Here is a 24,383-nt window from a genome sequence, read left to right as displayed (position 1 = left end):
GAGGCAATACAGATGCACCAGTGCACATGTTAATAAGCTTCATCTCAGCAAAAACTATTAGCATGGGCACAGCCTCCTGCTGCATCAATTATTCTGCTTTAAGTGCTAGTTTAGTTTCTTCAAGGTGCTTCACTGCAAACAACAACCATGCCCTCTGCTCCCCTGCCCTACACAGCTCCTTTGCTAGCAAAAAAATCTGTGGTATCCAAAAAAATAAAATGGACATGGCTTAGTCGTGGCTTGGCCTTGCTTCCTCTGCTTGCTTTGAGGAGGCCAGAGCTATATTTTGACTGTTTGAGAAGCTCCCCAGGGTATTTTTCCCTTCACACATTGAGGGTGGTGGAAGGTACAGATTGGGAATGCTAGCAAGGACCTTTGAACCAGGAAGTCAAGGCTGGTCAGAGCAGGGGACTGGCAGTCAGCTGTTTGTCAGCAGAGACTGCTCACCTTTACCCTCATCTTGGCTGACACTGGGTTTCCTCTGTTTGATGAGTGTTTAGGAACCAGGGTCTGACAGGTGAGGACATCTCTGGCACACCTGACAGCAATTCTGTGGCTGCCTCTGGTTACTGCCACAGCAATGAGTTTGCCCTCAGGCTGAGGCAGCTGCAGCCTGGCTTCAAACACAGAACTTACTTTGGGTCACATCTGCCCCAAAATAGTTCGGCTGAACTGGCTATTTCAATGCATCTCCTGTGTTTCTGCCCCCTCTGTCACATCTTTGATGATGCCAGTCCAGGAATTTATTGTCACCAGAGAAAGGGATGAATTCAAATGGAGAGGGTGCACCATAGCCAAGCATGTTGGCTTGGGATTTGACTGACTCCCTCCAAATCCAGGCATTGATACTGTTCCACTGTCCCATGGAAGTCACCTGGGGAGGTAAGAGATGCAGCCAGGGAAGAAAAATTCTGAAGCCAAAGAAAACAAAGCTTTAATCATAATTACAAGGTTAATGCATATCACAGGAGATCATCAGGAACTTTCCAGTGTTTTTGTCTTCAGACTCATTTTAACTGAGCTAACTTTAGCTGAGTTTTCTGTGAATTATAGGGCTTGCTTGATGGACAGTTACTTCCCTTTTTTGTGTTTTATGCTGGCATGATTTATAGATATATATATTTATATACCAGCCCTAACTTCTTAAGAGAGGTTTTGGCGCAGTTCAGGAAACAATTCTCCTGGTCCCACTCAACTTACATTTTAATGTAATACCCAGTACTAAGGGATTTTTCTTGCACAAAAGGCCAGATGCAGAGGCAGGTCTTAGATGTCTGAAATTAGATTTTGCACTAAAAGTTAGATCCTCTAAAGGTTGATCGTTTTGCACAGCCTCTGAAGTTCATGGATTGAGAGGCAGGGGAGCAGCAAGAGCAGAAAAGAGCTGCTGCATCAGAAAGACTGTCTTAGCTACCAGATAAGTCCAGTAGCAGCACTTCATCAAGAGATATTGTGAGTTCTTCCCATCTCTGTTACCATCCATTTCATCCTGCCATATTATACAGAGAAGACTTTGTGTCTCATCAAGGGAAACAAGCCTTTTACCCCAGACAGCCCTGGAAGGGCACACTGTGGAACCAGGGTCTACATACAGACTGCAGCATAAAAATATAGGTGCAACTATTCAGGTTCTGAGTTACTGTGACTGACATCACACATGCACACTGCTTCTTGCCTAGATCTACATCTATGACCAGGTTCCATGGACCTGGACCATTTCCAGGTTACTTGGCCTCAGTTGTGCTGCTCTCTTTAGCTTCTTTTGCCATTCTGCGTCAATCTATGTCCTCTGAGTAGAATGCTCCAGCCTTGGATAATTTCCTCAGCATGTTGTTTGGACATGTATTTTTTTAACTCAGCTGACTATGAGCTTCCTACCAGTGCTAGCACTTTTCTCCTGCTGGCAAGACATCATCACACATTGTTCATTACCTAATAAACTTGTTCAGCACCACTGCAGAGTCTGAAAAAATGTTGAATCTAATCCTGTCACACTTCCTCTATGGCCTGGTGGCTCACCATGGCTGGGACCAGTGTCAGGCTGACACCTGGTGTGGTGCCATGAGTGGGTCCCACACCTGAGCCCCAATGAAGACCACTCTATTTGACTTGGTAAGCTGGTGGAAGACCCTCACTTCTTCTGTGGCTGAGCTGGAGGTCTGGTTCACAGCTACCAGTGTGGAGCCAAACCCAGCTGCTTAAGGAAGCTTTGGTTTGCAAGAAAATCATGGAAACTGGATATTGGGAGGGGTAGTAAGGAGATGAGAAAAGAGCTGATTAATAATTAGAGTACTACTAACCAGGGTACAGTGTTCACAGACTGGGTACCAGTTGCTACTGCCTGGTACCCACTTTATTTTGTCCTTGAGCAAGTCACTTTGGATCACAGTATCTGAAGGCCTGGGACATTTTATGTGTCTTCATACCTCAGTTTCCCTTCTGTAAAGGAATAATACTGCATTCTTACCTCTCAAGCAACTTGCAAGAATAAACATATCAGTGTTTTTCAGGAGTGCAGGTATGGGATGATGCACATTAGCAAATAAGTCTGGGCCCTTCTTGGTTGAAAAGCACATATGCCATGGGTGTGTGAAACTGGCTGTGTGAAACACAACTGGGCCTGGGAGGGCCATGCAGACCTGGGGTGTGGGGGAGGTGGTGCCACAACATGGGAGATTTTCACCTTGGCTGGCTCCACAGTAATGTCCTTGTGCACACAAGTCCTCATGGATGTGCTATTCATTCACATCCCAGCCTTGTGTGCAATAATTTTTTCATGTCCTGAGACAGTTGTGAGAGTGGAAATGTAAGGCAGGGCAAAAATTAAGGCCAGCTGGAGCAACGACATGGTGGGAAAGAAGGGTTGTGTACCCCTTCTCCACGGCCATATGCAGGACCAGGAAGGACTCCTATAGTCCTGTCAGTGTTCTCTCCTCCCTGGGCCTTAATATGTCAAGGAAACAAATCCTATGAGATAAACTTTAATGAACCAGTGTATACAGTGTGGAAAAAGATGGAAGGGTTTGTTTTGTCTTGGCTTTTCAACACAGACCAAGCTGAAGATTGCTGCAGGATTGAGTGGTCGGCTGCAGTTTGTGCCCACAGACTTGCACAGCAGCGCAAGGTCTCAGGGAGAGAAATGAGGCTCTGTGAGGAGACAATGCAGAGTAAGAGTGTGCCAGGAGAAATGAAGATTAGGCAAAGAGAGAAAGTGGGCAGGCTGTTGTGAGTGAGCGTGCAGCTGTGGAGTGGGGCATGTACGAGATAGAAAGTAGATGAGGGACCTGCCAGAGGCAGGTGTGAAGATGAACACCCAGTAGTGACAATGATGTTCAGGCCAATCAATGATGCTTGATGCATGGGGGACAGGATAGATGTCATTATTCTACAGAACCATACACAAGCAAAAACAATGCCATCTTTTTTAAATGAAAATGAAAGAGAAATGACAGGTGAAAAGCAAAATACTTGTGAGATGATTTAAACAAAGAGAAGTAAATCCAAAGAATATATTTTTTCCCAACCAATATGATGTACTGTATGGTTTACAAGGGAAGAAAGAAAAAATCAATCTATGGCAATATCTGATGTGCCTCTGTGTAATAAACTGTTCTACAATTATATGAACAAGGTGGTGGTGGTGACGAGAGGTAGGGGATTTTTGTGTCTCCAAATGTGCTGTGTTTGTATCATCCTGTCACCAGTTGTTCAATATTGTGATACCGGACAATCTCCAGTGTTTTTCCCAGTAGGTCAGTGAACTTATTTTCTTATCAACCCTTAAGGCAGGTGTAGACATGAAGAAGGCATTTGCCTTTGTTTTTCTCCTTCAGCCAGCCCAGCCCAGCAGCTCCTTAGTATGCGTGGCCAGTGATTCAACCACACAAGTTTCCTCCTCCCAGTATTTTCTATATAAGGATTGCAGTGAAAAGCACAACAGGAAGAAGTTTCACCTCTCCCTGTAAATACAAATGAGAGAAATGTCTAATACCTGTTATAAAAGATGGCATTTTAATTACCGCACCGCACTGCAGCAGGCGCACACACACACATCTGCTGCATCTACACAGACACAGAAACACACACACACACACACACACACATACACCCACCCCATTGCACCTCTCCACCCACCCCACCAGGATGAAGAAGGTCTTCTTCCTCCTCCGATCCCTTCTTTGCCCTTATGCAACCTGGGCAACACGGGCTGATTGGAAAGGTCTCTTTCCTTGATAACAACAATTCAATGCACCTTGACATTTTAATAGCCTGCCGTCCTAGTGAACACAATCGAGCTGAGCAGTGAAGCAAAAATCATTAGGTAAGCAAGATAATCTAAACGAAAAATCAGCCTCAACTGGGTCCCACATCTGGGGCACATCTGGGCAGAGTCTACGCTTTCCTGCCAGCTTCTGAACAGGAATCCTCTCCTGGGAAGGCTGTCAGGGGAAAGAGGGGTGTCCATGGATTTATTGCGAGGGGAAATCCACCCTCTCCTGCCCCCCTACCCCTCCCACCTGCAAACCCCTTTCCTCTGCTCACACTCCCCTTTCCATAGGAGTGAGATGCTGACTTTGCAACCCATTCACTTTATGAATATGACCCTCAAAGGGAAGAAACCCTCTCACAAGCCCAGAACTATGTTATCATCGTTATTAAGGAGCTTAAAAAGGAGCTGGGAAGAGGAGACACCGGTGGAATTGCAGCCTGATTGTGATTGATGTGTTCCTATTAGCTCCTCACTGTTATCTCTCTGGATGGCAAGAACAGCCAGTGGCTTGTAACACAACAGATTACCTGAGTTTTCAGCCCTAGACGGATGTTTAAATAAAATATAGTCCCTTTTAGCGAGAAGCTCATTTTCTTTCCGAGGCTCCCAGACTATTTCATGTCAGCTGTGATTCGCTGTGACTCTTCTCAGTAAACATGTCTTATCATTAATAATTCTTTACAAGCACAATTTCATGGAGTCTTTTTGTATGTGTGTGGGGGGGAGGAGGGGGCGTGCATGCGCAAATGTTGGTCTCAGCCTCATCTTGATACAGTTTGGGAACCCAAGGTGCTTCTCTTCAGAATTTCACCTGCCTTGCCAAAAATGATTGATTATCCCTAGCAGACTGGGTGTCCAGCTATACCCAACAAATGACTTTGGCCCCTAACAACAGGCCTTGGCCAGATAGAAATCAATATTTCACCATTAAAATCTATCAAAGAAGAGTTAAGGCACCATCTGTCCCTGCCGCCTTTCCATGGTGTGTGAACATTAAATCCGACACTTGTAGTACATGAGTAATCAATATATAGTAGTTCACAGATCATTTGTGGTCCCCTTTTAGCAGTGATGGATGCTTGGAATAGTTGTGATTCATTTTGTCACACCATTAAACAAGATTCTGTCCAGTTCCTTCCTGATTTCATTTAGAGGATCATTCTTCACAGTTCATAAGAGAGAAACGGTTTTACCAATCTGCTTCTATTTCAATAAGTCACTTTATAGAGATTTTGTGTCCTGCAGACTGTAAAAATTCTGGAGAGATAGTACAAACATACCTCTAAAACTATTCACTGCATGACATATGCATAAAGTGTGAAAAACTGAATGTAAATATGTTTACCTCTTTATCTACAAATATTGGTTTTAACCCTTCCCTTGCTAGAGGGAATTTGAGGCAGAAATACATAGAAATACAGCCTTCCTTAGGGCAGATACAGCCAAGTTTGGAAATGGGCTGTAATTAAAAGCATGAATAAAACAACTGCAAACTCGGTGATAGAGCTTTCCTTGTGAAATTGAAATGGTGAGGTCTGAGTAAAATAAACACCTTTCTTAATTGCTTCTGCTGATATGCACCAGCTTCTTCTGAATTGTTCATTTTATACTGACAATAAACGTATAATTGCAAAGCATGTTTAAGTGGTTCCAAATAAATGGTCTTCTTTCTTTTAACTTTTCTTATAATTGCCATTATTATGCAGACTTCTTCCTTTTTGGAGGAGGGGAGAGAATTACATATTAATGTTCCATAGATTATTAATCTCATAAAAGACCTGCTCTTTCAGTCTCCAAATCATTCAATCAGATCCTCTGATGATGCTGTAATTGGGCATAGTGATGGGGCTTCTTGGATTTAAACACATTAGGAATTGGCCCTATCTGGACTTCCCCTGGCTGCAGTAGAATATCCAAATAATATAAGCAGCAGACTTGGATGCAGAGATAAAATCAAAGGGAGCCCTGAGGATCTGTCAGAAAACATCTTCTAAAACCTTCATTGTGTGGCAATTTTCCTAATTAAAGGACATAAACAGCAGTGATTCATGCAACTAGCAGTGCTAGCCTGTCCTCCATGGAGAACTTGATGCAGTAATTTTTAATCAGGTTGGTCATTTATAACCCATACATTTTCAAGAATCCACTTGGCTGCTGGAGTGCGCTGACTCACTAAACACAGGGTAGAGAGGAAGAAGGCAGAAGCCTGTCCTCAGCTGGATGAGGTCCCACCAAAGCTTTCCTGGCAGTGAACCAGACCCCACAGACATTTATTTCAAGTATTCCTTGAGGAAGAACATATTTTTTACAGTGCAACCAACATCAAAGTAGGGTTCCCCCTTCTGTGTGTGGCTGTGTCTCAGCAGTGTCGAGTGGCTCCAGGCAGATGGGGAGAGGCAGGAGGAGAAGGAAAGAGCCCTGTTCTCTTCAGTGAGGTCACTGGGAACAGGAAATGCAGCAGGCTGATGAATTCATAGTCATACAAGTAAAGGAACCAGAATATTAATGATAAAATTGTACAGAGGATTTTTGTTAGTAAGGTTGAGTCTGTAGCAGAAATCCATAGTGAAGAATTCCTGGGGCCAGGCCTGGCCTTATCACAGCTCCTGGGTGGCTGGGCTCAGGTATATAAAGTGTCTCCAGGCAGAAAAAATTGCCCCAGCTACACATATTTCTGGGCTGGTGTCCCAGGAAAACTGCCTGTGGTTCCATACACGTTGGAGCAAGGATGAGAGTGGGAGAGCTGTGCCCAGGAACCTGCTCTAAGACATGGGCTTAGGTTGCAGTTGCACCTTTAACTTCCTACTTTATATAACCATCTCTTGTTAATTCCATAAACAAAGATGTTCTTCTGGGAGATAACAAATGCAAAGTATTATCGCTAAAAATGTGCTGCTTAAAAAACTAGGGCCTTCTAGCACAAATCAAAGCTCCACCTAGAGTTCAGTGAAGATGTTCTGATTTGCACACACAGAAGCCCCTGTTCCTTATGTTTAGGATTGCTGTATTTCAGAGTACAGAGGTGACAAAATAATTACTTTTTTCCCCGAAAAAAAACATCATATGGAAGCAGTTCCTAACTTCCTGACATCCTGGAGATGGAACTTGCTGAAGATACCAAGGTTCTCCTGTTACCACCTAGAAACTCTGCAGGTTCAATGCAGAAGCCAAAGAAAGAAAGAAAATAGATAGATATAGATAGATAGATAGATAGATAGATAGATAGATAGATAGATAGATAGATAGATAGAATCGAGTAAGAAATCTGGGTTATTACCAGTAAAAACGCTGCACTGGGAAAAGGAGAAAAAATGAAAACATGCTTCATCTTTACTTTTCAAATATTATGCAGAGCACCCTTCTTTAGCCTAATCTCCAATACATTTAAACAGATACATGTATTGATTTTTTTGCTAATAAACTGCATAGCTGTGATTCTCTTATTATAAATTTTTCCTAAGCACAAAAGTGAGCAAAGGGAGGGGAAAGGGTTGTAGGGTAACAAGACTGATCAGGACTTCACCATCAAAGCAAATACATTCAATTAACAGCTATTAAAGAAGAATTTTATGGCACTGTGCACAGTGAAGGCCATTATATCCAGTGGAATTAATCTTAATTATTTGTACCTGTGTACATACATGCAAAGGAAAGCAACTCACATTAATCTACATTAAACTTAATACACGGTGTATTATCTTCTGAGTCAAAATTGACTGCTGGTTTCTGCATATGTATCTGTGGTGCTATCTTCAGTACATATGGGATGTCTAAGGACAGAATTTGCTCCATACAGAACAACTCAGAGTTAAAATCTTTCCTGTGATTTTTAAAAAGCAATAAATTAGACCAGTATAGGCAGATATTATCATCTCAGAAGTCTTTCTTGAAATAAATAATAATAAAAAAAAGACACACAAAAAAAGCCAAGAAGCTGTACAGATTTATTATCCAGCTTAAGGGGAAACCGAACAAATATAAATCTGCAGCTTTCTGAGGTTTAAATAACAGCAATTACTACCCCCAAAATATTGCATTTCATGCACTGTGGACAACGTTGTTAAAACCACCCACAATATTTTGGACTGTGAAGATTTTTTCCAGGTTTTTACAGAAGCTGACAGTAAATTATGTTGGTTGGTTGTTCACTTGGTTTGCATTATTTGATAGGGCTGGCTGTGGAGGTCTGTGCTGTGGCAACAATAATGAATGGTGTACTTTTTGCTTTAAATCCCTGGCTAATGAATATAGACATAGGCAAACAGCTATTTAGGATTACAAAATATAACTAACCACAAAGCAGAGCTCCAGCTGGTCTTTCCTCCTAGTGCATTGTTCAAGGGCATTTACCTTATCAGGAAATGGATTTTGAGTCCTGAGAAGCAAAAAGAGAAACTGATATCCATTGTGCCCAGCAAAGCACTTCTGATGTGGTGGTGATCAAGTACTCAACTGCTTAATTGTCTTATAAATGTTTACAAGTGACAGTGGGTTTTATCCAGGTAATAATATGCAAAATCCAGATTGTGTAGAAGTCAGTAGGTCCCAGTTTGATACTGTGTCTCAGGTCAGGATCCCCAGAGCAGGTGTTATCTACTTTAGTAAACATAGATCACCTCCTTGGCCTGTGGGAAAGCCTAAGCACTGCATTTTAGTTATGTTTTAATATATGCTATTAACCTTCAGTAGCTATCAAGATAATAAAATCTCATGGACCCACTACCCAAAATATTTCTCTCAGGGCTAATCACAGCTAGCAGCAAGTCCTTCCAAGCCAGCATTTGCAGCTGTGTCAAAGTATGCATCAAAGTCCTATTATGCACTTCAGTTGTTTTTAACAAGCATTTTGAGTTAACAATTGCAACTATGAACTTCTGGTAGTAAAACTGGCAGATTCATGAAGACTTAAAGAAAAGGCTTGATAATGTTTCATGTTATTTTCATTCCTTCAGAAATGTTTAGCCTGCTCTTGAATGTTTTAGGAGCTGTTGTATTTCACTCTATGCTATTTAAATATTGATGCATGTTTCTCAGCTATTAAACCATTACAGCAGAAGTGATTTCTCCTGCTCAGGCTGCTCCTGGGGCTTGCTGCAAGTACACCTGCACAGGATACTCAGCACTCTTGAACTGCTGTGCAGTCTGGCATTTTAGCATGAAATCAAATTCTTATGTCAATCTTAGTTTTTGCAATGTCAGGGAATATCAAAAAGGGTGGTGTCATTGCATTTGCTTTAATTCAGATGCTTACTGAAGTCTGAAGTGACCATCCTTTCCTCTGCTTGTATAGCAAAGATGAGACTTTTCCCCCAAGCCCACATCACTGTCCTGTCTTTGCACATTAACCATAAATCCAGAGATTATGTTGCCTTTGGGTTTCTCCATCAGGATGACAATATAAGTACCACAAACCAGAAAGTCTTCCAGCCCAGGGGCATCCAAGCAGGAAGGAAACTAAATGGAGAAGATCCTGCAAAGGTGGGGAGTACAGAAGATTAATGGGTATGAAAGGAGACAAACTTAGAAGAAAAAATGGGACAGTCACCTGCCAAAGACTGATGTGCTCAGAATGACCTCAGTGACTCTTTTTGAGAGGATATTAGAAAATTCACATCTCCCACTGTAAAACAGGAAGATCAGAGCTCTGATGCTCTTCAGAGCAATTGTGCACTGGGATATGTTTGTGAGTTAAGACAATGCAGGTTGTAGTGAACCTTTAAGAAAGCAAATGAATTCCATGAGGGAATGAAGGCAGAAGTATGGGTCAGTACAAATACCATCATTAGCTACATTCCTGAGGTCTGCAAAGTACAACGGAGATATCTGTTCATGCAAAAAGCTGTTAGCGAGCCTCAAAATCATTAAATAAGCAGGTGAGGATAGAGGAAAGATTTGTTTACAAAGATTAGTCTTTGTGAGTAAAGAAAAAAATAAACCACAGATGGAAGTTTCTGAAAATATCTCAATCCTAAAAGATTAGCCTCAGCAGAAGTGTCACTGCAGAAACCATCTGCATATTGAAGAGGTTGCCTAGCAAGATTTTTTTCCTCATTATTATTTGCTACTTAGATTTCTAAGTAAAGATCTCTCAGGAGAAATAACAGTAGGATCATAAAAATAGTTCTGAATCTGCCATTAAAAATTCAACACGGATATTGTCTAAGCCATCTGTAGTCAGGTTGTTTTGAAGCCATCACATTAAATAGGCTGAGATTCTCTGCTGAGCTTCATTTTAATTGTAGCACCAACATAACTATTTCCCTGAATTAGATGGCAAAAGAGTAGTATGGTGCTTGGGGAGCAAATGTGAGTTTGAGGGTGCTGTGACATCAGGGTGCAGTGAGCATGCTGCATCCTCCTAATGAAATAAAACAGGACAAGAAATTGCTCTGAGACCAGAGGAGGACCATGGGAGTTACCCCAAGGACAAGGAATTGCACTCTTAACTAAAATATCTGATCCATAGGAGTTACCATGAGAAATTCCTACAGTAAGAATGGAAAGGAAGTGAACTAAACCCTAATGTTTTCTCTGTTTTTTCCGTATGCTGTTATATATACGGTTTGTTACTGTGACTACCATTGTTGCATTATTCCTTTTCTGAAATCAGACTATAGTTTCTGCCATGTACTGGTTTTGCTTTCCTCTTTTTTTCCCTCTGGAAACTTAGTATTCCCTATACAAATTTGTTCTTTCCCCAATTAGTCTTTCTCTCCTCACTATTTTCTTTGTTCACTGCCTATCCCATCAAAGGGCTCACTGTTCCCTTTCCTTCCTCTGGGCCCTTCTTCTGACAGGATCTGAAGAACCCAGAGAGCTTGATAAAGAGAATTCTCCTCTTGAAAACAGGAATGGCATCAGCTAGTTTGTAAGCTATTGCTATATCACACAGTTCACATACTAGGAATTTTCCCACTGTGGTTTGTGTGCCTGGACGATGGCAAATGGGAGGAGCCTCGATGGCCAAAACACCTCCTTACTCCATTCCTGCAGCCATGTACAACCAACAGTTGCTCAATTCCAAACTCATCACACTCACGAAGAGTAGGATGCAGCACTCTTCTGTGGTGCAGATGTTTGTTTACATTTATATTATTTACTGAAGGAAATGCTATTTGGATACACTTAGTGAGGATGACTGTAGCAAATGGAAAACTGAGTTTAATTATGAATGTCTGCATTTGGAGGAAAGTGAGTAAAATGTTGACATTGGTTAAGAATTTTCATAATTCATCTTAATGTGTCAAATACAAGTGGAAGTGGGTAAAACCTCAGCCCTAGAGAAGCTAGTGGAAAACTACTGACTCCTTAAAACACCCAGCAGAAGCCATAATTTTAGTTGGACAGGAAACATTGAGAAGATTTATTGTGTCCTAAATTCTCCATCACTATAGCCTCCAAGCACATCTCAAATAATATGACTCATTGTTTCTCTTGACCTTCCTCTGGGGACAGCAGAGAAGGCACCATGAAATGGTTTCTTTTGCCACCAGCTGTATTTCGGGGTGGGGGGGCTGCATATCCTGTTTGTTTCTGTGAGAGGAAGGCAAAGCAAAGATGCCTGTACCTTGTACCTGATGGGCAGGTAATTACACCTTTGATGACTGTCCATTCCCAGAGGAGTTATCTTCCCAGGCTGGCACCATGAACAGCCACGCTCGCAATGAGAGAGCCAGGAGGCTGCCTGAAAATGAATTCCAGCATGCTGGAGGCATAGGGTGGGCAGGCACTGCCTGCATCACGGCCTTGAGCCAGCCTGTCATATATCCTGGTCACAAGCCACCAAGCACTTTAAAGCCTTGGACCTGTTCAGTAACGTCAGAGAGTGCGTAAAACCTTTTGTGGTCCCACACAATAATTCAACTTCCATCAGTGCTGCTGATCTTGCCAGTGCAACAATACCAGCTACCGCATGCCAAAACAATAAAATAGCTGTTTCTATGAGCAGCCTGATGTAATTTGAACTCTTCAGTTCTTTCCAGTTATTTACAAGCATTGTATGTCACAAACAGACCACCTCTTTTGTAACATTCTTTAGGAAAACTGTGTATTATATTGGCATAATAGTCTTCTTCAGGGAGAGCATTTTGTTTTAATAAAGTGTGTGCCACCATATTTAATCAATCAGATTGATTGACACCGGCACTAGCTGCGTCTCCCAGCAGATGCTGCTGCTACCTCATTCTTATTCCAGTTTCATTTCTCAATCAAATCCATGTGTAAAAAACATAATGTGCTGCCAACATAATGTAATAAAACTTCAACTGAAATGCACACCACCACGACTGAAACTGATAAGTCAAAGTATGGGGAAAGTTAACTTTAGCAAAATCACTTTTGACATGAAAATATTAAAGTTTTACAGTTTAGATATGCCTTGGCTAACCCTAACATAGATGCAGAAGTTTCTCGGGTGTTAAAAAAAAAGCTATAGAAAGAAATTCTGGTTATTGAGCTTTTAGCTAGCTCCCTGCATTTTCTAATCTTCAGAGCTTGCTAGTGTCATTCCAGTTGGATTTAAGCATAGGCTGCCCAAGTTAGAAGAATTATAACTTTTACCTGAACAGCTCAGGTGCCTGTGTTAGGTGACCACCAGGCAGCAGTGACACATGGCTCCGTGCCAGAGGCTGAACTGGCAGGTTTGGAAGTTAATGATTCATACAAGCATAATGAGTATCTTAACTGTTAGATGCGACACACAGAATGAAACTACTCTCTACTCTATTAAAGAAAGTTCATTCTAAATAATCTGCACACCTCATGTTAGCCACAGGGCACACATATGGTCCACAAAGCACTTTTCTGGGGCATTTGCCTTTACTGTACTTACAGTTTCAGACCACTGAAGTTGAGACACCTCTTGATACAGTGGGTCCCTCAAATTCTCAAAGAGGTTATACCTCAAACATCCAAGGTCAACACCAGCCTCACAGGAGTCATGCAAAGCCAGGTGGGAATTAAAGCTGAACACTTGATTGCTTGACAGATTATATATTATGTGCATGATGTTTTCATGTATAATTACTGAAGGAGGTATGAAAAGATCTCCAGATAATTTTTTAAGGCCTCACAATAAATTACTTCCCTTTCATTTATTTTATGCCTCTTCCAGTGATGATATGATAGGAAACACATGCCATGAATTCACATGCCACCAATTTCTGTACTTCTGTTAAAAAGGAGAACAGAAGTTTTAATCTGAGAAAATGGCTGATGCTTCAGAACACCCTTTTTCCTTCCTCATTTCAAATTAATGACTCATTTTTGTATGAAAGGGTTTCATTAGCTGCAGTCCTGTTGGACAGTGCTTTGGACAGCCTACATACCCACTGTGCTCCCACAGAGATTTAGGAAAGTTTAGGCTGCAAGGAAATTGCCACAGCTGAAAGTTTTTTGGCCTTTAGGCAAAATGCACAAACGGTAAATATAAGTAACACTTGCAGAAATGGCAAAGCTCAAATATTATCAGTCTTTCAGTTTTTATCTCCCCAAACACAATGAGCCTGGTTGGCAGGTAGGCTGGGGGTCACCAGCAGCACTGAGGGCTGTGCTGGGCTGTGCCAGCCAGTTGAGATCTCTCGTTTATTCCCTTGGGATTCAGCACATTATGCTGCTGAATCAGCCCATTTTTCTGAGAAATAATGTGTTTTCAAAGAAGGTTCCTTTAATACAGACAAATGTCCAGCGGTGCTCCAGCCTCAAAACACAGGGGCGATCACATGAGGGTAAGGACAGTGGTGTTGTTCAGCAGACCTCAAACCCTGAGCTGAGGCTGGTTGGGGTTCGATTGATTGATGCTTGGGATGGGTTTCTGCTTTCCCTTGCCTATCCCAAACTGGTGCTCACCACCAGGACTACAGTCCCAAAATCCCTCCAGATGAGAAAGCTGGTGAAACCCAGCAGTGTTGGAGCTGCCATCCCATCACGACTCTCTACCTCCTCCTGTGCCTTCCCAGAGAAGGACCAGGGCTTCCTGCCCACCAGTCCTAGCAAAGACACATGGGCAGTCTGAAACTGATTCCAAAAAAAGAGCCGTGGAAATGATTCACTGTCTGGAAAACCCCTGTTTTGTAGTGCAAAGATCAATCCATGCAGTTTAGTTAAATGAAAATTCAGCAATAGTTTAGTTATCATCTACACATAGTATCAAAGGAGGAAATTCTGACAGCAGAGGGCTCTTTAAGCCAACAGGCTGAGGTACAGAGAGATCTGGTAGCTGCAAGATGCAGCTAAACACATTTGAACTGAAAATAAGCTAAAATCTATTAGTGATGAAAAATTCTAATCTCAGGACTTCTTGCTTTAGAAATGAGTTGGATTCCATAGCAGATGGAGCTGTAGTTCCAATTGGATTGTGAATATATTTTTCATTTAAATTAGATACATTTTTTAAAATAAACTTGTTTAAAATTGCATTTGTTATTATGACAAGCTATAGTAAAACCTAGGTTTACTGTTATCTTGGAATAATTCAGATACATAAAATAACACACTACAACAATGAGATAAAAGTGGTTTAAATTCCATAATTGTCGGGGTTTAGCACATAGTCCAAGGAAGAAACTTCAACTTCTGGAAAGAGCCCAGTCTGCAGAGACTTGTCACAAAAAGATGCAATGCATTATTTTATTTTTTTTTTTTAAGTTTAAAAGTCCTCAAGAGTTCATTATTTCCTCCAAGCCCATTTCAGGACTGAGACCTTATTGGAAGGTGTCAATCAATGTCTTTTCATTTCCTCAAAAAAACATTGTCTGCTTTTGCACAAATAGCATCCCACGTTAAACCGATTTTTCCCATGGATCAGTCATGACTTGTTTCCTCTAAGAGCTCAAGCAGCATCAAAGTGTTCGCTGCTGAAGACTTCGTCCCTGTCCATCTGATTCAGGCAGATATTTCTGCCAGAAAAACAAAGAAAACTGCCTATTTTGTGAACAAAACACACTGAAGCAAGTGATGTATTGCATATTTGAGGAAGAGTAGAGCCAAATGAAGTCAGAGTAGAGTTTTCTTGGAGATGGTACAGTGAAAACACTCCCAAGAGGAAAAACAGGAGAAACCTCTCGAAGTTTTGCTCAGCACTGCTGCTGAAAGGAGCGTTGTGCCTCCATACTACAAAGCATAGTGGCTGGAGCACAGTTTTTCATTACACTTGGCCTGTGCCTCAAGAATCTGACTCTTGGCTTGGCTTTAGGAGGCAGAACTGATGGCCAAGTCCCAGGGAGAAATGGCTCTATTAAAATGTGAATAAGAAAGAGAATATACCACCACAACTCTTGACCCTAAAATATTTAGATTTAATTTCTTCCACGTCTCTACTAAGCTTATTTCTGGTACAGCCTTGCCAATGTCCTTCCAGGTTATAACTTTCTCTGTTATTCCAAATAGTACAGTTATATCCAGATGTATTCCTTTCATTTTCTGATTAGCAAAATAGCCAGTTATTTTGGTATCTGGGTATGTTGTCTTCTCCTAAGGGTGATAATTTGCACTGGAGACCATAAAGACTTTTCCTGCTGTTCCTGAATTGCCCCTCCAGTAAGGTCTCTGAACGAGTCACAGTTTGACAAAGAATATGTAGAGGAATTAAAACCCAGGGAGTAAAGCTCAGTGACTGAATCATAAGTCTCTAGTGCCAGGATGCTCTGGGGGACCTGAGACATCAGTATGGCGCTGGCAGGAAGGAAAGATATCCTATTTGACACCCCACAATCTGAAGTGGAGCCCAGGGCTGGTCCAATGGAGTGTGAGGGATGTGTGTTACGGCAGCCGAATCCCCTTCAAGGTGATTGAAACCTGCCTGAGGTCCCCTCTGGTATGACAATATTTATGCATGAGGGTGGTCTGCAGCAACCTTCCAGGGCAGGAGCTGAACATGGACCCTGCTCATAGTCTTCATTTGCCCCAAAGTACCTTTGGTACTGACGGCCCCTCAAAACAGGGAATGACACTCAACATTCTTTGCAGGAGGGACGGACATTGCTTGACTGAGCTGACACTTTGCAGGCTCTGCCACCTCCTCATAAGGATGCCTGTTTGACTAATACCTTTTCATTAATGTCTTGGTGACCTTTCCTGGCTTTTGTTTAACACATAGTTCAAGCCTGTCCAAGGTGATCACTGAAGTATATTTTTGTGTTTACCTTTGGCTCTGAACACCCAAGGCTGTGCATTTCAGCCTTCCACCACTGTTACGTGTAGCTTCCTGATCTTTTTATATGCATATTTTTAATCTTACTTTTTGCCCCCATCAACATAATTTCTTAGCATAAGTAAAGGCAATAGCATTTCTTGCTTCCATGAACATTTAAGCCATGAAGCAGAGTGTGTTACCACTCCACTAAGGGTCATGTTTTCTAGTGGAAGTGAGAAAATGTTGTGCAGAAGGTGAGTAGGATGCATTTTTCCTGTCTTCTTCCTCTTGCTGTCTTTCCCTGGTATGAGGCCACAGGTGTTGATTCCTTCTCCCATGAGAGTTGTGACCCCACGAATTGACTCTAAATGACAGAGATTAAAAAAAAAAAAAAGAAAAGAGCCACAGGAGTGGATAATGAGGGCAGAGGAGATGGTGCTATTGCCCCTCTCCCTATCATCAGCCTGTGCTTCTTCCCTGGCAGCCCCAGGCATTCCCAGCACAGTCTGTTCCTGCTGCCTCTGCTGCACTGCCCTGCTATGGGGTTTCTGTGTTCTATTGGTTTTGGCCACCTTCCAAAATTTCCCTCAGGAATGTAACTGGAAGGAGGGAAATCACAGTTTTTAACACTTCATATTTCAGCCTGAATGAAATGAAATTTTAGTGGAGCAAAAACATGGTACTTGAGCACCTCTGTGACTTGAGGGCTGTGTGCTCACCAAACACCGCTGGGCATGTCACAACCCAAATGTCAGCCTTGTGATGGGAGAAAAGATAAGGTTTTGCGAGGGGACATGTTGCAAAGGCTGGAAAAATATTTAATTGGACATCCTGCTGTAGAATACATGAGAGAAGTCTGAAACAATCCGGACATTAATGTTTCCTGAAAGTTTTGAAAGCTCAAACTAATACAAATATCCCCAGATTTTGGAAACTTTTCAGTTGTCATTCAGCATCGATGGCCTGACTCCATTTCTAGTCCATTTGTTACTACACAGACATCAAAAGTCCTGTCCCTTTTGTCTTCCATGTTGAGCTCCCTCCTTGGCACAGTGGGGTTTGCAGTTGGATTGCAGCGTTCTACGCACACGCTGTTTGCCTGGAATTTGGCTGCGGGGTTATTTACAACCCTCCCCATGGAATGAGGCATGAGGATGGTTACCAGCTGTGCTAGTGGCTTTTGTGATGAGCAAACTGAATGCTCTGAATTTGGCTGGAAATGTATAATTCATTGCACATTAAAAAAAATTAACACCATCAGATGGGATGCTCCTTTTATATGCCCTGATGCTTGGCTTGGGTTTCTCCTCATCTGTGTAAAGAAGCTGCTGCATGGCCTGGGACTATGGAGAAGTTGGAATAGCAGCTGTGCTGCAATCATAGTTTTGGAAAATTGCTGGATTGCAGGCTAATTTTACAAAGACTTTGGCAAGATACAAAAAGGAAGAAATTTCAGGATATCTGGCCAATCTTGGAATGTCCCACCAAGGAGAAACTCTTCAGACTGAGGTGTTGATGAAGAAATAAATTGATGTCATGCCAATTTACACTTTCCCAAGTAACCTGAGGAACAGTTGAGCAGTACCAGGACAGGGGGGCTTAGACTGGAGTACCTTCATCCCTGCCCATGGACAGATGTGCGACCATCTTACACGAAACAATTTTAACACTAAATGTGTTTTATCTCATCCTGATATTTTTCTTGCTTCATCCAGTAGTTAAAGCTCATCATTCATACAGGCAGTCTGTTTGGGACTTACATATTCAAAAGAATGGAAGTGTAACAAAGCCATAATTTGGATAAAACTACCACTGCTGCCACAGCATAAACCAGAAGTTTTCTCATCTAGGACAGAATATTTCATAAACCTCTGCATCAAGTATAAGAACTTCCTTGCCATGACATTGCAATCTCTAGAATAACATAAGTTATTTGATTTCTTTGCTCCACAAGAGAAACCGTGTGGACAGGGACTTGATGAGAGCCATTCAAAGGGCTGATGTTATCGTAAAATTTGAATAACATCTCCTGGAGAACGTGAGGCAGGAGGAGAAACACTTAATCGAATCCAGGATTTCATTTTCTTGGACTAACAGTTAAGGTAACTGGTTTAATTTCTTCTGAGAGAAAAGTGAGATAAATGATGTGTACATGTGTCTTGGGTAAAATATTTGATCACTTACCTTCTTAGTCATCGCTGGTCTTTAATCGCACATTATGTAACATTACACCCAGTACAGATTACACCATGGGGGAAAATCACAACCATGCAGCCTGCAGAAACTAGAAAGTAATTTGTCTCCAGGAGGAAGGATGCTCTTTTCTGCACACTCTGTGTACCACACCATTTATCACCCAGGAGCATGGCCCAGCAGAACAGCGCTCAGCTAAAGTCACATCAGGCCAACTCTCCTCTTAGAGGCTCCTGTCCCAGGAGCAGCCAGACCCTACAACTTTCCCAGGGCACAGGCCTCTAAAGCAATGCCAAATCAATCAGTCCAAATAGGTTTATAAGACCTTTTAAACTCTTGGGCACTGCTGTAGTGAAGTAGTGTCTTTTCCAGGCTCCCTCTGTGACAGTGTCAAATTCAGAGACATGTTGCACTTTTCAGAATGAAGACAGATCTATTTGGTAATAAAAAAGAGAAAGAAAAAGAATCCTAAAGCCAAAGCCTCCAAACAAATTATTTCCTACTGAAGAAATTTTTCTGGTCCTGTGAAATCTAACTACACTCTGGCATGTCTTTCCAAACACAGCATGCAATAGTAGTAATATTTTATGTTTTGGTTATAGGACATTGTGGGCTGCAGCCATCTGCTAAGACAGGGACATTCTGCTCCCTAAACATCCTGGTTATAATTTGCACAATATTTAAGTTTTTGAGACATACCAGGAGCTCCAACACAGTGTGGATACCCATCAGCCCTAACAGTACTTAAAACATGGGAGAGCTAACTTGAGGATGACAGTGGATTTTGGCACCTCAGGATTTTTCTCCAGGCAGTGGAAAATGTTCCAGCATGAACTAAACACGCAAAAAGGTTTCCCCAAACCACATGCAGCCCCTGTGGAAAAGTGAAACCACGGAGTGCTCATGCTGTAATATCATCTCCCTTTTCCAGAGTTACAGTTGGGTTCAATTTTCTATTATGGTAGATCTTTGGGGTGGGGCTTTTTTGAAGTGTTCAGCCTTGGCCCAAATCCTCTCCCACTGGAAAACAATGAGCCTCCTGGCCACCCCACTGCTTTAGTGGCAGAAGAATGCAGCTAGCATAGAGTGCTTCGGGAAATCCGCCCCCTCTGCCTGCTCCTGCACAATGGGTCAAAAGTTTCATCCCTGCAGGAAGCCTGAATAACCAGGCATTGCACAAGAAATCATGGTAGGGAAGCAGAGCTGCCATGCCAAAGCAGCCTCTAATGCTGCAGCCACTGTGCATTAACATTTACAGCTCAGGGACTGGGATGGATCCCAGAATGCTGCTGCCCTCCTGGGGAGCCCATGTCCCCCTCACTGCCTGTTTGACTGATGTCTGTGAAGCTCTGCAAGTGGTAGCTGACAGGGTCAACCTGGCTGCGATGTGGTTCACATCCTTCCACATCCCCCTACAGATGACAAAGATGGTAATTTCTGACTTGAGGGGTATAGTTTTGGTTCCCTGGTTGCAAATTTTGATGCCAGTTGCTATTTCTGAAAATTGACCCATTTCATTCATTAATGAAAGGATAATGTAACCACAAATCATTGTATACGCCTTCAGAAGAAGAATTTACTGTTGGTTTGAAGTGTCTGACCAACTGTACCTACCCCTCAAAGACACTAAACCTGGGGACACCTACCTGCCACACCAGGCACACCTTGTCATTTCTTGACAAGTCCTATCTGAGCACGAGCTCTGCTTTGCCCAGGCAGCAAAAATTCTGTGCTGAAGGGCCCTGCAAAGTTCATCCACCTTCTTCTTCTTGGGACTCATTGGTAGGGATTATGGACAGAAATGGAGTCCTCACAGTGGATGGGAGCTTCTTCACCCTGGGACTGCCTTGCAGAAGGTGGCATGGAGGACTAAATATGGGCTCAACAGCCTTGACTTTGTGCCTATATCACCTCAGACAGAAAAATAAGCTCGTCTTGGGTGAAGAGTCTTAATTTGCTGCTAACATATGCTTTTATCTCATTATTTCTTCCTTATCTCTCAAGTTTCTGGTGTGGTTCACCAATGCTCTGCCCTGAGTATTAGGATGCATTTCTATAGGCCAAAAGGAATAAATAGCTGTTTTCTTCTGCATTAGATAAACAGGCATTGTAAATGGGCTCTCTCAGTTTACATTATTTGACCATTTTCTCCCGTCCTTCTGCTGATGGCTACAGCAAAGGCATAAAGTACATTTTGCAGGCAGCCCTGTGCATACTGTGCTCATTTAAGAGGTAAATAAAGAAGACATCACCACTGGATGTGCATCCTCTGCTAGCAATCAATGCACAGCATACACTTTTGATGAGGTTAGATAACAAGCATCACACAGAGAGAGGAGTACTATGCACACACAACCTTCTGAATATGTGTCAGCAATAAAGTGAGAACTACAAAGGCAAGCAGTAGCTGTCCACTGTAGGATGTCTCATCTAGTGCAAGTTCAGCTGTGCAATACAAGCCCAGTCCTCTGTAGTTTGATAAAATACCACCCTAAACCATCAACAAACTCCTGATATACTGCTCTGAAGGATTAGCACAAGGATATATCTTTGTTCACAGAGACCTTTTTAGTCTTGAAAAGGGAATTTCTTACATCAAAAATAGAGAATTCTTTCATGTCACTGTCAGCTCTGTAGCCCACCTAAAGTTGCATTATTACCACTGACAGAAAGACAGGTGTTAACAGCTGGAGAGAAAACAAATGTAGAGTGCTGCGGCAAAATTTGAGGAGAAACAGATGTGTGAGCAACATTGTCTTTGATATTTATTTTAATAGTGCTTCTCAAATGTGTTCAATATTTATGCAGCCATAGGCTCAGCTTTAACCGGCACACACGCGGTGCATTATTCGACTCTGCCACCAGTTCTCCTTTTCTTTTCCTCCCTTCTAACTGCCATAAAAGCAGCATCCTCAAATCTCTCAGGAAAAGCCGGTTTACTCCTCCTCCCCTCCCCCAGTATAAAAAGGATAGTTTTTTTAGCAGTGGGAGTTCAGTGTGATTAGTATGCTAATACAGGAGAGAGAAAAGGAAATGGAGATGAGAGATACGGTCCTTTAGCGAAGAAAAGCAGGAACAACTGAAAGGAGGATCTCTGCTAATCAATTAACCTACAATGGACCTAATGCCATAAGAAGCTATTGTGCATAAAGGGACAGAATTCTCGGTGACAGATGGCACTTGGGCTCATGATATTACAGGGTTGCTGCTCAAGAGCTTGTTTACCTCCCATACAGGGGTAAGCAATAAAGCAATAAAATTGCTTATTTATTTTAAAGAGAGAAGTTGAAATGCTTATTTACCAAATCAATCAAGGTTTACTAAGGCAGAACAGCCACAATCCTCATGGCCCTAAAATGCTGGATACTTCACTGATTTCAAATAGCAATTATCTATTGCAGTTTCTTGAACCCACTCTGACTGCAAAGAGACATTTAATTTGCAAATTTTGATGAAAATTGTCACTTTTTTAATTGCCTATTTCACCAATTTGAATTTTAAAACAAACGATTAACTAGAAGCTCATTTTTACTTGCCTTGGGCAAGCCTGGAAAGATATTTGTCAAGACCCAAGCCTGTCTGCTTAGCATTTGAGTTGAGAAATGCACAACTGCCTTCAAGTCAACATTAACTGTGACAGAAGCAAGACTATTATTTAGCAGTAGCTTAAAATGTCAAAAACAAGCAGCATTTGGCATTTTGACAAGACGGTGCTGAAAAGAAACTACTTCCCCCCCCCCCCCCAACACTCAGTTAACTGTAAAGCAAAACTGTACAATTATCACTTGGCTCTGAGTACGGTTCTGGTTGCTTCCTTTGAACCAGAAGGGAGGGGAACAGGTAGGTCTCCATCTTCTGCTTGCAGCCACCTTCAAGGTCCCACCACGGGCCAGATGCTCTGTGCTTCAAAACAACCCACATTCTGGTACCAGAAACAGAGGCAGCAGCATCTTACAACTCCTGTCAGGCCTCAGGCACACCAACATGATAAAGACATCTGAAAAGCTAAGGACATATGTAAATGCTTAATGTATATATTTTAGATGTTAAATGGCTGTCAGAAGAAATGCAGGCATTTTTTAAAAAAATGTAGGTATTGTGCCTGGGCATTAATCAGTCTGTTTTACTTTAAAAATCATAACAAAAGGTCAGCTGAATTAATTAAAAATAGTATTGTGTTGAAGAGAAGCCTGATATTGAAGAAGTGAAGGAAAACTAATATCTAAAATACTTTGCTCCCACAGGGAGATTAATTTGGAAGTTGCTGTTTTAATCAATGACTAGATGCAATAGTGCTTATGATCAACAACACTGTGAACCATCAGGGAAGCAGCAATGGGCAATAAGATTCTGCTTTCAAGACCTTTAGATACTAGAATGAATAGGCCTAATAATTTAAGAGATGCCAAAGTGATGAACACAGGTTCATCTTCATTGCATGCACCAGATACTCTGCACCATTTATCTGAGCTCAAGTAGAACAATTTTCTAGCAGGATTTCCTACCCATGAAATCCCTTTAACATCTGTCAACATTAGAGTGTAAAACCCATAAAGATTTGTCTGCAGAAGTGTCAGTTGCCTGTTTATGCCCTTCCTCAGTGAAATCTCACGATGTACCTCACAGCAGCTGTGCAAGAGAGACATCAGAAGATGTTTTGCCTGGTCCCTTTTCTAGGTCCCATCCCTTAGTTTTCTGCCATGTAGCAGCTACATGACCAACCTCATCACATCCCTCTGGGTTTCATTAGTTACTATGACCCAAGAATGAAACAATCCAGGTCTGACAGTTCACCAATGTGTAAGTATTCCATGAAAAGCTGACTCAGGTGATGCCAGAAAGCACATCCTGTTCCCCACAGCTTTGACATTTTCCTGAAAATTTGGGGGTTTCTGGCAGCAACTGGGTCCCTTTCCTATTGCACAGCACCTCTGGTGTTTCCCTTCTGAGACTACTGGAAGACAGGAGGAGGCAATACCACAGAAAAGAAGCCTTGCCTTGGGACCTTACATTGGTGCTGGGTTGGAAGGGAAGGGACTGGGGAACCACTCCACTCCTGCTTCAACTAAGCTTATTATATTTCTCAGATCACATCAAGGGACCACATTAGTCAAGTCACAGGCTATGGGAGCAACACAACCATCCCGTTTTACCCACAAGCCAATCCCAAGTGGTGAAACCCAGCAGGTTTCACATCCCAAGATGCACTGCAAGTCCAGGGAGTTGGGGTTCAAAAAAGCACCCAAAATGGAATATGTGGGCCTGAAAAAAACCCTCTTCCTCACGTCTTCAAGTATAGTACCACACAGGTTAACTGTTGAATGCAAAGGCAACCCATGATACCTTTCTCTGTCCCTTGGTACTTAAAGGTGATTCTCCTTTTACAAATTTACATATAAAAAAAAATCCAAAAGCCCATGTGTGTGTTCTGTACAAATACCTACTGGTATTTGTCTTTGCACTGGACAATTTGACCTGACATCTAAACTGAATTCCCTTTTGTATCCAGGAAGCTTATCAAGTGACCCCTCATCTTGCTGCTCTTCACTCTCCTGAAGTTCACTCCCTGGATCAGCGCAACAATCAACGTTTGCAGAACAAACTTGTAATAAAACCCCATTTCCAGGAATAGGTATATGTTTCACTTTCTATCAGCTTTGTTATTTCTTAACACTGCATTTTTACATTTATTACTTACATAATACTGTATGTCTAACATTTATTATACCACCTATCACTGCAGTGGCACATCACTTCATTGATTCATGTCCTCAAAACATCAGTCTTCAG

Source organism: Pithys albifrons, chromosome 8, assembly GCF_047495875.1.
Source record: "Pithys albifrons albifrons isolate INPA30051 chromosome 8, PitAlb_v1, whole genome shotgun sequence".
In the NCBI taxonomy this organism is placed as follows: Eukaryota; Metazoa; Chordata; class Aves; order Passeriformes; family Thamnophilidae; genus Pithys; species Pithys albifrons.
Note: the sequence above shows the minus strand (reverse complement) of the source record.